Consider the following 14,864-nt stretch of genomic DNA (forward strand, 5'->3'; position numbering starts at 1 on the left):
ATTCTGTTTTTTTATTACCCCCCCCCCTTTTTTTTTATCCCTGTTCCTTTAAATTCTTGAAAAGCCAATTTGTCTCTTTAAAAATCCTCGGGATCACTCTAATTTTAGGGTCTTGTCTGTGACAGGGCAAGTTTTCTCAAAGCTAAAGTAATTTCGTGAAATGGGGCAGGAGCAATTTGGGGATGATGCCAAGGTTCAAACTGGGTTCAAAATTGGGTTTGTGTACTGTGTATAGGGCAACAATTGGTCAAGTCATCAGAGCATCGGATAGAATAATTTGTGGTACTTATTCAACGGTTTGAAACCAACTTTGTTAATCACCACCACCACCACCATCCATACCAAAAAACAAAAACAAAAGCACAAGTAAAAAAAGCAGTACAGAGCAGTGTGTATTAACAAGTTTGTTAGTGCATTGGATCAGATGCCTTGTAGGATCTGTTCTGGCTCTGTGCATTCTGGATCCCAAACTCACCTCTCTACACTAGAAAAGGTGAGACTTCTATCAGGCATTGACACCCTGTTAGAACAGCAATGTGCAACCGGCAGCCCACGAAACTATTTTGTAATGACTTTCTTTTTTTAATAAATAACTGAAAATTAACATAGGCGCAGGAGTGGCTGTGTGGTAAGTAGCTTGTTTACCAACCACATGGTTCCGAGTTCAGTCCCACTGCGTGGCACCTTGGGCAAGTGTCTTCCACTATAGCCTCGGGCTGACCAAAGCCTTGTGAGTGGATTTGGTAGACGGAAACTGAAAAGAAGCCCGTCGTATATATGTATATATATATATCTATGCATGTGTGTTTGTGTGTCTGTGTTTGTCCCCCTAGCATTGCTTGACAACCGATGCTGGTGTGTTTATGTCCCCATCACTTAGTGGTTCGGCAAAAGAGACCGATAGAATAAGTACTGGGCTTACAAAGAATAAGTCCCGTGATCGAGTTGCTCGATTAAAGGCGGTGCTCCGGCATGGCCACAGTCAAATGACTGAAACAAGTAAAAGAGTAAAAAGAGTAAAAGAGTATAGCAAAGTGCTTGTACCACAATTAAAAGTTAATGATAGTATTTATTTATTAACTTTTATTATTATTCTGTTGTGTCTGGGGAGAGTCATTTTCTTTTTGTGCCTTATAATATAACACACTCACTGATAAAAGTTCCACTTTTTTCTTATTTTTATTTTCCTAATATTTTCGTTGCGTCTTGCAACCTTTTCAATATTTTTCAATAGTTTTGAAGTCAAAACTATTGAAAAGGCTGCAAGACGCAACGAAAATATTAGGAAAATAAACATAAGAAAAAAGAGGAAATTTTACCGGTGAGTGTGTTATATAATAAAGGAACAAAATGAAAATGACTTTCCCCAGACACAACAGAATATGCTTCAACACACAAACTCATATAAAGAATCTTGCAAACCAAATCCAAAAACGAAATATTTTATCATTATACTAGCAGTATTGCTCGGGTTTGTAAGGGAAATAACTATATAAGCATTTTTAGAGAGTTATAGCCAAAAATAGCAAAAAAATGCATTAAAAATGGAAAAAAAATGATGGTAAATTTTTTTTTAAATCGTTGACTCATCGTAGACATTTTTAGAGAGTTACTTCCCTTATATAATAGCGAAAAATGCATTAAAATGGAAAAAAATGATGGTAAATTTTTTTTTTAAATCGTAGACTCATCGTAGACGCGCGCTAATACCCAGAAGGGCTCGATATGAATCATGACTATAAGATACCCGGTTTTGGTTAAACTGCACCGCAAAATGGTAGAGTAGTTAGGAATCTAAATCGTAGGAGACAGACACACAACCTTACTTTTATATATAAAGATTTCCTTATATTAGTTTTCTTCATGCCTTTATTGAGTAAATTGCCATATCAGTCAAAACACACTCTTTGTTTTTTTTGTGGAATACAAGATATGAACTTGTTAGTATGCATTTTAAACAATTTTAGGACGTTTGTTGCCTAAAATTTAGTTTGCAGTAGCTCACTGCCTGGCATACAAGAAGGTTGTACCTTCTTGTATGCCAGGCATTGCATCGTTCTGTCTCTTCATATGCAAGATATACTCTTTTTTTACTCTTTTTACTTGTTTCAGTCATTTGACTGCGGCCATGCTGGAGTACCGCCTTCAATCGAGCAACTCGACCCCGGGACTTATTCTTTTGTAAGCCCAGTACTTATTCTATTGGTCTCTTTTGCTGAACTGCTAAGTAACGGGGACATAAACACACCAGCATTGGTTGTCAAGCAATGCTAGGGGGACAAACACAGACACACACACACACATATATATATACATATATACGACGGGCTTCTTTCAGTTTCCGTCTACCAAATCCTCTCACAGGGCTTTGGTCGGCCCGAGGCTATAGTAGAAGCTACTTACCACACAGCCACTCATGTTGTTATATTTAAGCTATATTCAGAATAGATGTATGCTCCAGCTGGCTGGCAACTCATGAGGTGTGTTGCTAAATAAGATACAAAAGGATGATCAACAAGGATAAACAGAGGGTGCTTACTTGTGTAGATATACTGTCTGCAGTAAAATTATTAAAGATATTCTGTTCAAGTAGGCGCAGGAGTGGCTGTGTGGTAAGTAGCTTGCTTACCAACCACATGGTTCCGGGTTCAGTCCCACTGCGTGGCATCTTTGGCAAGTGTCTTCTTCTATAGCCTCGGGCTGACCAATGCCTTGTGAGTGGATTTGGTAGATGGAAACTCAAAGAAGCCTGTCGTGTATATGTTTGTGTGTCTGTGTTTGTTCCCTAGCATTGCTGGACAACCGATGCTGGTGTGTTTACGTCCCCATCACTTAGCGGTTCGGCAAAAGAGTCCGATAGAATAAGTACTGGGCTTACAAAGAATAAGTCCCGGGGTCGATTTGCTCGACTAAAGGCGGTGCTCCAGCATGGCCGCAGTTAAATGACTGAAACAAGTGAAAGAGTAAAGAGAGTATCCGTTTTCCATGCTGGCATGAGTTGGACGGTTTGACCAGAGGTGGTCAGCTGGAGAGCTTTGCAAGGCTCCAGTCATGTTTCAGTTTGGTCTCTATGGCTGGATGCCCTCCCTAACGCCAACCTCTTTATAGAGTGTACTAGATGCCCTTTGTATGCCAATGGCATGTGTACTCCTTTGTGTGGCACTGGCACTGGCCACAACCACAATTTTACTTAGCCTGATGTCTGTTAAGCTCTGCAAATCACCAGAAATCTTTCTTCTCTTTTCTTTGTTCCTTCTCGAGCTATGCCTGGCTCATAAGGGCCGGTTTCCTTGGTGTATAGGTTCCCCACCTGGACAGGACGCCGGTCCGTCGCAGGTGAGCTGCAAGATGCAGGAGGAAAGAGTGAGAGAGAAAGTTGTGGCAAAACAATCAGCAGAAGTTTTGCCATTACCTTCTGCCGGAGCCGCATGGAACTTAGGTGTTTCGCTCATAAACACACATATCGCCCGGTCTGAGATTCGAACCCGCGATCCCTCAACCGCAAGTCCGCTGCTCTAACCACCAGGCCATGTGCCTCCACACACCAGAAATCTTAGTCACTTGTCATCACTTCCATGAGACTCAACAACCATAGATCATATTTCACCACCTCGTCTACAGGTTTCCTCCACAAACAGGGATCAACACTTGTTTACATGAACTTCTGTACATGACTGATTCCTTATCAAATCCGGAAGGATAAACGGTAAAATTAACCTTAGCATCATAAGGGACTTTTTTTTTTTTTTTTTTAGTATTTTGTCAGAGTTTCAAGGAAAGTGGGAGTAAGTTATCCTCATTGGAGACCCGGCCTAAATGCTTGCAACAGCACCCAAGAAGGAAGTGATGATGCTCAACCTGACAGGGGAACTAATTCTGCCACCCAGGAACTCAAAATACACAAAAGAGTCACCAGATATTTACAAGGTGTAACATATAATATGTTGACCATTCCACCAATCTTCCACCCTTTATCAACCTTGAAAGGCAAAGTTTAACTTCTGTAAGATTTAGACTCTGAGCATGGGCAACTGAAACGAATACTGCTGCTATGACTTATTCACCCTTTCGTTACTGTATTTATTTTGAGATGCTCTGTGTTTCTTTCAATTACTTTAACTATAACAAAGAATTTAGTAAAATAACTTAGTTATCATTAAGCTGGTGTTAGGAACATAAATTGTGATTAAGGTTTGGTGGAAGATTTTAATTCAAAACTTTATGAAAACAAGACATTTGTACTCAGAGCCAGAGCCAGTTTCAACCAGGTTGGTAATGAAAGGGTTAAGGAGCTTGTTTCCTAAACCTGTAGTCATAATTTCACGGAAGCCAGTTAGCCACTCTGGCAACGATCACATTCGGATGGTGCTCTTAGCGCTCCACTAGCAGTGGATGCCAGTCATCGAATTTGATTTCAATTTATACAATTCCTAAAATTATTTAATTATAAAAATATAATAGGATTTTTGGATCTTTTCGGTTTGAACGGCAGTTTTTAACATAATTTCTAGGTAACTAAAAAGTTTTAAAATTCGTATACTAGTAGAATGTGTTTATAAAACATCTTTTTCTCTTGGCTTTATTGAGGCAATTCTATAGTTTGTAAGATATTTGTTTTTTTCTTCAATTTCAACCAATCACTGACTGACGTCTATTGAGGTAAAAAAACATTGTGTCATATGAATATGTCCCTTGTTTGAGAAACAGATTGGGTTTATTTACATTTCTGAAGAAATGAAGATACCCTTCCCCCTAACCCTAACCCTAAAACAGATTGAAATGCAATAGATCGATATTAGGGTCATAATTATGGGTGACAATTTCATATGATACCTCTAGAAAAAACTGCCGGTCAAACCGAAAAGATCCCTGTATTTTTTAAAACCTCGAATGATTATGAGGATCCATTTGAGTAAAATAAGAATAAAAGGGGTCCATGGGTAAAGAAATGGTTGAGAATACTGCTTTAACTTTTTTAATACCAACCCACATAAGACCGCTCCTTGTTCTGTGATAAAAACTTCTTGCTTTAAAGTTGGTGAAATTAAAACCTTCCATCATAATTTCATGTTCCAAACATCAGGTTAATAATGTTTTCTACTAAAGGCCTGAAATTTGTGAGGAAGGAGATAGCCGATTACATCAACTCCAGTGCATAACTGGTACTTATTTTATCAGCCCCCCCTCCCCCCCAAAGGCTGAACTCCGAATGTGCTGAAAGACAAAATGCCACAAAGCATTTTGCCCACTGTGCTAACGATTCTTATTGACTTTGCCTTTCATCCTTTCGGGGTCGATAAATTAAGTACCTGTTGCGCACTGGGGTCAATATAATCGACTTAATCCACTTGTTTGTCCCCTCTGTGTTTAGCCCCTTGTGGGTAATAAAGAAATAGGTACTTATTTAATCGACCCCGAAAGGATGAAAGGCAAAGTTGAACTCGGAACGTAGCAGCAGACGAAATTCCGCTAAGCATTTCACCCGGTGTGCTAACGATTCTACCAGCTTGGCAACTTTGCACCAGGTTAATAATGACAAAATTACTTGGCTAAATCTTTCATTATTTTCAAAATTAATTGAAACAAAAGCAGAGCATTTCAGCAGTATTATAGAAACAAAAGGGTTGAAGGAAATTGTTAGCATTCTGTAGTGTAACCACTAACAATAAATACATAATTGCAGGCGCATGGCTTAGTGGTTAGGGATATTAAGTGGTACCTTGTGTCCTTGAGCAAGACGCTTTATTTCATTCAGTTCTATATTTAAGAGATGAGGAATTATGTACATTATTTACATTCAACGGATATTTGTCCTCATCTTGTTTGTTGTTAACTCAATGGATCCTCTCACGGCCGAGGGCATGTCCTGCCCTTTCTGCTACTCTTCTAATTTTATGTGAATGAACCGATGTCATTCTATTCAAGCCAGGTGGGATTAGCTTTCAGTCTCTACATCTACACAGGAAAGTCAGATGGTTTGAAAGACGAGCTAGTTTTTGATGGAGTCTCTCTATACGTCTCGTTTGAAGTCTAATGTCGGCTCCATATCGATTAGATAATACAGTTCTATATTTAAGAGATGAGGAATTAAGTACATTATTTACATTGGACGGATGTTTGTGTTAACAACTCTCAGAGTGGTTGGCATTAGGAAGGGCAGCCAGCTGTAGAAACTCTGCCAGATCAGATTGGAGGCTGGTTCGCCAGACCTCAGTCAAATCGTCCAACCCATGCTAGCATGGAGAGTGGACGTTAAATGATGATGATGAAGATGAGGACAAATATCCGTCGATTGTAAATAATGTACTTTATTTCATGTTGCTCCTGTCCATTCAGTTGGCAAAAATTAGTTGTACCAGTAATTGAAAGGGGACCAGCCTTGTCATATTCTGTCATGCTGAATCGACCTCAGAACTACATTATCTGTGTCTGTCAAGTGCTCAACCCATTAAGGCTATATGTATCTGTCAAGTGTAAAGGCGCATGGCTCAGTGGTTAGAGCGTCAAGCTTACGATCGTGAGGTTGTGAGCTCGAATCCTGGACCGGGCTGCATGTTGTGTTCTTGAGCAAGACACTTTATTTCACGTTGTTCCAGTTCACTCAGCTGTAGAAATGGGTTGCGACGTCACTGGTGCCAAGCTGTATCGGCCCCTTTGCCTTTCCCTTGGATATTATCAGTGGTGTGGAAAGGGGAGGCTGGTATGCATGGGCGACTGCTGATCTTCCATAAACAATCTTGCCCTGACTTGTGCCTCGGAAGGTAACTTTCTAGGTGCAATCCCATGGTCATTCATGACCGAGGGGGGTCTCCTCCTCACTTGCACATTAATTTCATGAGCAGGCTGTTCCGTTAATCAGATCAACTGGAACCCTCATCATTGTAACCAAGGGAGTCCCAGAGAGCAAGGCTTGTTAATGGGTTTATTATTCTTCAGCTCAAATTCTTTCTTAACTTAACCCATGTGAATACAACTGGTTGTGAACTTCAGTCGTAGCCATTCACCAATAGTATTGGGTTGTCCGGAAAGTTCGTGCTGATTTATAGTAGCTTACCTTTCGACTTATTTTAAAACATGGTTGAGTCCATAAAATAGGATTTGACTACACCTCCATTTAGAGCACAGTTTAAGTTATCTTTTCGTGGAAGAAAGTTTATGTTCCTATAACCTGTGTTAATTCTGTAACCCTTTAAAATGGAAGATAAGAAAGTTCATTTTCGGCACTTGATGCTTTGGGAACCAGACAAAAATTGCTGCAGCTCGGCTGGGATGTGTTACCCCACCCTCCATATTCACCAGATATTGCTCCTTCGGATTTCCACTTATTCAGGTCTCTGCAGAATAGTCTTAATGGTAAAAATTTCAATTCCTTGGATGATGTAAAAAGATACCTTGATGAATTCTTTGCCATGAAACCACCTCAATTCTGGGAAAATATACTTCATGTAAAAATGAAGCAAGTCTTTAAACATCAGCAGATTTTAAACATCAGATCCACTCCAATCTGTCTTGTTTAAAATTGTACAAAACTTTCAATCAATTTGACGAGAGTTATGTACCTTGCTTATGTAGCAGCATCTTACCTTTAGAAAATCTGTAAATGAACAGCTCAAGAAGAAAATTGTATTTGAGACAATCAACCCTCCTAGATTTAGCAGTCAATCTCATAAAACCATCAAGCCATTCGTTTGTTGAAGATAACTGTTTGAAGAAAAATGCGATAGACATGTAATGTCTTTGCACAGCAACCGGTTTAAAATATAGGTACTGCTTTGTTAAATGGGTTTTGAGTAAGACAATGTAGAAAAGACATATTCTTTACTCTTTTATTTGTTTCAGTCATTTGACTGCGGCCATGCTGGAGCACCGCCTTTAGTCAAGCAAATCGACCCCGGGACTTATTCTTTGTAAGCCCAGTACTTATTCTATCGGTCTCTTTTGCCGAACCGCTAAGTTACGGGGACGTAAACACACCAGCATCGGTTGTCAAGCGATGTTGGGGTGACAAACACAGACACATATGACAGGCTTCTTTCAGTTTCCATCTACCAAATCCACTCACAAGGCTTTGGTCGGCCCAAGCCTATAGTAGAAGACATTTTCCCAAGGTGCCATGCAGTGGGACAGAACCCAGAACCATGTGGTTTGTAAGCAAGCTACTTACCACACAGTCACTCCTGTGCCTATATGCATAATTTTTGGAAGAACTACTTTGTTCCTGTCTCCCATCAGTAAGATACATGCAGGTTTCCTTCTGGATTATTTGGAAAAAAAGTATTTGTTAATTTGCAAATATGGAGATTTGCTGCACGGAACCCCAGCTTTGTTAAATGGGTTTTGAGTAAGACAATGTAGAAAAGACATGGTTTAGGTTATGAGCTTTTTTGAGAGGGACAGCTCTTGAGAAAACACCCACTGAATCTGTGTCCCTAATTGATGCCAGTTGATGGAGTTGCAGAGAGAAATCTTCTAAAAGGCTCACTCCACTCTCACTGAGGAATTTTGTTATACAAAGACACTGGATGCTTATTCACACAGTGAAGTACTATCGGGTTGTCTGGAAAGTTCGTGCTGATTTTTAAAGGAAAGAAAAAGGTCAATAAATACTTGCCATTACATTTTTTAATCAACCAAATATGAACCATTTTATTGTACAATGTGTCTTCATCTTTCCTTTAACTTGAAAATACCCTCTTCCCAGAATTGAGGTGGTTTCATGGCAAAGAATTCATCAAGGTATCTTTTTACATCATCCAAGGAATTGAAATTTTCGGCACTTGATGCTTTGGGAACCAGACAAAAATTGCTGCAGCTCGGCTGGGATGTGTTACCCCACCCTCCATATTCACCAGATATTGCTCCTTCGGATTTCCACTTATTCAGGTCTCTGCAGAATAGTCTTAATGGTAAAAATTTCAATTCTGGGGCTATAGTAGAAGACACTTGCCCAAGGTGCCACACAGTGGAACTGAACCCGGAACAATGTGGTTGGTAAGCAAGCTACTTACCACACAGCCACTCCTGCACCTTGATACAAACTTCTTTAAAAAAATGATTCTATGATTCTCATGCATTTCTTAAGTGATAGTTGATGTTTCGCTACTTCTCAACATTATTGTGTAGACATATGGTGATAGTTTTCCAACTGTGACCATCCCAGTTAATCAAAAAACAATGTATTCTGAACTATTACTTAACCCTTTCATTATCAACTCAGCTGAAACCGGCTCTGAGTACAAATGTCTTGTTTTCATAAGTTTTGAATCAAAATCTTCCACCAAACCTTAATCACAATTTATATTCCTAACACCAGCTCAATGATAACTAAGTTATTTTACTAAATTCTTTGTTATATTTAACCCTTCTGATACCAACCCAGTTGAAACCAGCTCTGGCTCTGTAGTACAAATGTCTTGTTTTCATAAGTTTTGAATTAAAATCTTTCACCAAACCTTAGTCACAATTTATGTTCCTAACACTAGCTGAATGATAACTAAGTTATTTTACTAAATTCTTTGTTATATTTAAAGTAATTGAAAGAAACACTGAGCATCTCAAAATAAATGCAGTAACGAAAGGTGTCATGAAATTGTCATCCATAGCGGTGTCATATGAAATTGTCACCCATAATTATGACCCTAGTATCGATCTATTGCATGTCAATCTATTTTAAGGTTAGGGGTGAGGGGAAGGGTATCTTTTTTTCTTCAGAAATGTTAATAAACCCAATCTGTTTCTTAAACGAGGGACATATTCATACGGCACAGAATGTTTTTTACCTCAATAGACGTCAGTGATTGGTTGAAATTGCAGAAATGGTAGGATTTGGTTTCAAAGAGATTCTATTGCTACTTCTAGCAAGTAGAGTGAAAATGCAGGGGCAACCATCCTTTGCTAGTCAAGATTCTTAGTGAAGAGTTCAAATGGTCATAACCTAGACTCCTCTACATGCAAGGACATCAACTCTCACTCATTACTGTAAATTCCATAAATAGGCGTAGGAGTGGCTGTGTGGTAAGTAGCTTGCTTACGAACCACATGGTTCCGGGTTCAGTCCCACTGCGTGGCACCTTGGGTAAGTGTCTTCTACTATAGCCTCAGGCCGACCAAAGCCTTGTGAGTGTATTTGGTAGACGGAAACTGAAAGAAGCCTGTCATATATATATGTATGTGTGTGCTTGTGTGTCTGTGTTTGTCCCCCCCCCCCAACATCGCTTGACAACCGATGCTGGTGTGTTTACATCCCCGTAACTTAGCGGTTCGGCAAAAAAGAGACCGATAGAATAAGTACTAGGCTTACAAAGAATAAGTCCCGGGGTCGATTTGCTCGATTAAAAGGCGGTGCTCCAGCATGGCCACAGTCAAATGACTGAAACAAGTAAACGGGAAAAGGGAAATAATACGCAAAAAAACAAAAAAACTCAACTTCATACAGTCTTTTACAAGAAAGTAGCAGCAAAAATAAACTGAATTCAGTCCAGTTGGGAACCAAATTTTAGTTACACTTGAAAATATTAAATTCTGAAAATAAAATCACCATCATCACTTAACATTATGAATTGGGGGTTTTTTTCTCTCTTTTTTTTTTTAAGTATGGTCATTTCATCATCATCATCATCATCATCATCGTTTAGCGTCTGTTTTCTGCGCTAGCGTGGGTTGGACGGTTCGACCGGGGTCTGGGAAGCCAGGGGCTGCACCAGGCTCCAGTCTGATCTGGCAGTGTTTCTACAGCTGGATGCCCTTCTTAACGCCAACCACTCCGTGAGTGTAGTGGGTGCTTTTTACATGCCACTGGCACAGGTGCCAGGTGAGGCTGGCAACGGCCACGATCGGTTGGTGCTTTTTACGTACCACCGACATGGACGCCAGTCAGGCGGCGTGGGCAAGTGCCATGTTCGGATGGTGCTTTTTATGTGCCACCGGCACAGAAGCCAGCCAAGGTGGCGCTGGCATCGGCCACGTTCGGATGCTGCTTTTTACGTGCCACCGGCACTGAAGCCAGTCGAGGCGGCGCTGGCATCGGCCACGTTCGGATGGTGCTTTTTATGTGCCACCGGCACTGAAGCCAGTCGAGGTGGCGCTGGCATCGACCACGTTCGGATGGTGCTTTTTAGGTGTCACCGGCACAGAAGCCAGTGTCGGTTTTTTTCTCTCCTTTTTTTTTAAGACTGGTCATTTCATATATACAACAAATATTGGTTTCATGGCCAGCACTTTTAGGTAAGTGGCTTGGTCAATTACATCAACCCCAGCGCTCAACTGGTACTTATTTTATCAACCCTGAAAAGATAAAAGGCAAAGCCAACCTTGGAGGAATTTGAACTCAGAACATAAAGACGGACAAAATGCAACTAAACATTTTGCCCTGCACATTCATGGTTTTGCCAGCTCACCACTTGGTCTATAACAAATATCGGTTTCAGATTTTGGCACAAAGCCTGCAATTTCGGAGAAGGAGTTAAGTCGATTACATCAACCCTAGATTTTATCGACCCCAAAAGGTTGAAAATCAACCTTGGTGGAATGTGAACTCACAACATAAAGCTGCTAAGTTCACCACCTTCCTTACGTCATCATCATCATCGTTTAACGTCCGTTCTCCATGCTAGCATGGGCTGGACAGTTTGACCGGGGATCTGGGAAGCCAGAAGGCTGCACCAGGCTCCAGTCTGATCTGGCAGTGTTTCTACAGCTGGATGCCCTTCCTAACACCAACCACTCCGTGAGTGTAGTGGGTGCTTTTTACGTGCCACCTGCACAGGTGCCAGGTGAGGCTGGCAACGGCCACGATCGGATTGGTGTATTTTAAGTGCCACCGGCTCGGAAGCCAGTCGAGGCGGCACTGGCATCGGCCATGATTCGGATGGTGCTTTTTACGTGCCACCGGCTCAAGGATCACAACTGCAGTTTCCATTGATTTTGATGTCGGTGTACTTGACTCAATGGATCTCCTCAAGCACAGGGTCGAATGGTGTTTCTTCACTTGCCACCTGCACAGGAGTCAGTCCAGCGGTCCTGGCAACTGCAGGGTGCCAGTCATAGGATTGGTTCAATTTCGATTCCGGTTTCGGAATCGAAATTAACGTATAACAAGTATTCATTTCTACTATAGCACAAAGTTCGAAATTTGGCGGGGAGGAGGTAAGTCGATTACATCGACCTAAGTGTTTTACTGGTACTTAATTTATCGACCCCAAATGCAAGAAAGTCAAAGTCGACCCCAGCGGCATTCAAACTCAGAACACGAAGACAGACGAAATACCTATTTCTTTACTACCCACAAGGGGCTAAACACAGAAGGGACAAACAAGGACCAACAAAGGGATTAAGTCGATTATATCGACCCCAGTGCTTATTTAATCGATAAGGCGGCGAGCTGGCAGAAATGGTAGCACGCCGGGTGAAATGCTTAGCAGTATTTCGTCTGCCGCTACGTTCTGAGTTCAAATTCCGCCAAGGTTGACATTGCCTTTCATCCTTTCGGGGTCGATTAAATAAGTACCAGTTATGCACTGGGGTCGATGTAATCGACTTAATCCGTTTGTCTGTCCTTGTTTGTCCTCTCTGTGTTTAGCCCCTTGTGGGTAGTAAAGAAATAGGTACTTATTTAATCGACCCTGAAAGGATGAAAGGCGAAGTCGACCTTGGCGGAATTTGAACTCAGAACGTAGCGAATTTTAATCATAAAATAATAATAATAATAATGAAATTATTGTATACAGTGCTCAGGTGCACCACAACTTGTCAGAAAGTGCATATAAAGTACATGCAGTAATGTAGAAATGTCTGGAAAGTGAACAGTGTATGAGTCAGATACACACTTGCGTGTGTATGGAGGGGAGAAAATCAAGTGTAGTATTGGCGAATCTCAGGAAGCATGGAAGTTTTGAAGGATGCAGTGCTCCAACAACTAACAACCGATGCCGGCAGTTTGTTCCATGCTTCAGCAACTCTCAGCGTGAAAAAATGTTTCCTGAAGTCATGGGAGCTGTGCTGTTTTCTTACTTTGTAAATATGTCCACGGGTGTTAGATGGGTGGAGTTTGAAGAGGTGCTCAGAGTTATTGTTTGACAGCTACTCCGATGGCATGATACACAAACAAGAAGTTTGAAAAACAGGGATTAAAAAAATTATAAATTTAATACGAATTATGTGTTTTAGAATTTAGGATATAATAAACTGACGAAAAATACCGAAAAACAAATGTCTTTTTAAACGTGACAACTATTCTGAGCTGATAATATCATAAGGAATTGCCATAATAAAGTATATCCTTCCAAGTGGCAGTGGTGTCAGTTACATATGGCTGCTATTTCTAGCACACCGATGCTCTCTTGTCTGGCCACACGTTTATAGCGGATAACTGAATGATCATTTGAAATGATAGGATCTTTTCGACTTGAACGGTTGTTTTTTAAAATAATTTCTACGTAACTAAACACTTTTAAACTTCGTATACTGGTAGAATGTGTTTATAAAACATCTTTTTCTCTTGGCTTTATTGAGAAAATTCTATAGTTTGTAAGATATTTGTTGTATTTTTCTTCAATTTCGACAATTTCAACCAATCAATGACGTCTATTGAGGTAAAAAAAAACAACATTCTGTGCCGTATGAATATGTCCCTCGTTTAAGAAACAGATTGGGTTTATTTACATTTGTGAAGAAAAAAAGATTCCTTTCCCCCACCCCTAACCCTAACCCTTAACCCTAAAACAGATTGAAATGCAATAGATCGATACTAGGGTCATAATTATGGGTGACAATTTCATATGACACCGCTAGAAAAAACTGCCGTTCAAACCGAAAAGATCCGAATGAGTAAACCGTAGCAGAAGGTTAAAAAGTATTGACCTTCAACACTTGAAATCTTTAAGGTTGTCGTCTTCCCAGCATTCATTGCATTAGATAAATTACTAGAAATAAGAGCCTCATGGCTAATCTTTCCGTGTTGTGCTGGCAATAAACCAGTTCATGAAACAATTAAACTATAATGGACAGGTGCTTTAATCAGAAACGAACAATACTTCCAACTACCGACTACAAGGAATCGAATGCTCCATAAGTTACTTCCCTTTTACCATTGTAACACATCCCACACACACATTTTATTCAGACTCTTTTATTTGTTTCAGTCATTTGACTGCGGCCATGCTGGAGCACCGCCTTTAGTCGAGCAAATCGACACCCAGGACTTATTCTTTGTAAGCCTAGTACTTATTCTATCGGTCTCTTTTGCCGAACCGCTAAGTTACGGGGACGAAAACACACCACCATCGGTTGTCAAGCGATGTTGGGGGGGGGGCAAGCACAGACACAAACACACACACATATATATACATACATACGACGGGCTTCTTTCAGTTTCCGTCAACCAAATCCACTCATAAGGCTTTGGTCGGTCTAAGGCTATAGTAGAAGACACTTGCCCAATGTGCCACGCAGTAGGACTGAACCCGGAACTATGTGATTAGTAAGCAAGATACTTATCACACAGCCACTCCTGCGCCTATATCTATATATATAAAACTCTAGTTGTGTGAGTGTCTGTCCCCTTCGATTTAGATTCCTAACTCCTCCCACATTTTGCGGTGCAGTTTAACCAAATTCGGGTATCTTATAGTCATGATTCATATCGAGCCCGTCTGACTATTAGCGCGCGTCAACGATGAGTCTACGATTTTAAAAATAATTTAACATCATTTTTTATTCCATTTTAATGCATAAAATGCATCGTGTGTCGATGGCGGCGGAGTTGGCGTCCACGCTCACAGCTGCACCTGTTTGCTTCTCCCCCTTCCCTCCCTCGTGAAGCTGTGGGGAAGGGAGTGTAAAGAAATCAACGTCGTAATGCGTTGTGA

The sequence above is a fragment of the Octopus sinensis genome, linkage group LG23, assembly GCF_006345805.1.
Source record: "Octopus sinensis linkage group LG23, ASM634580v1, whole genome shotgun sequence".
NCBI lineage: Eukaryota > Metazoa > Mollusca > Cephalopoda > Octopoda > Octopodidae > Octopus > Octopus sinensis.